We start from the raw sequence: 511 nt of genomic DNA on the forward strand, positions 1-511 counted from the left end.
GCCACCCTGTCTATCTTCGGGTAACACGAGTCAAGGCGGACGTCGTCACTGTAGCAACGACGGACGCCGAGATGAGCACGTGGCACCACCGCCACCCTGTCTATCTTAGGGTAACGCGAGTCGAGGCGGACGTCATCGCTGTAGCGACGACGGACGCCGAGACGAGCACGTGGCACCACTTCTCCCCTGTCTATCTAAGGGTAACGCGAGTCGAGGCGGACGTCGTCGCGGTAGTGACGACGGACGCCGAGACGAGCACGTGACACCATTGCCACCCTGTCTATCTTAGGGTAATGCGAGTGGAGGCGGACGTCGTCGCTGTAGCGACGACGGACACCGAGACGAGCACGTGGCACCACTGCCACCCTGTCTATCTTAGGGTAACGCGAGTCGAGGCGGACATCGTCGCGGTAGCGACGACGGACGCCGACACGAGCACGTGACACCATTGCCAGCCTGTCTATCTTAGGGTAACCCGAGTCATGGCGGACGTCGTCACTGTAGCAACGAC

This window comes from Triticum aestivum, chromosome 4D, assembly GCF_018294505.1.
Source record: "Triticum aestivum cultivar Chinese Spring chromosome 4D, IWGSC CS RefSeq v2.1, whole genome shotgun sequence".
Lineage (NCBI taxonomy): Eukaryota > Viridiplantae > Streptophyta > Magnoliopsida > Poales > Poaceae > Triticum > Triticum aestivum.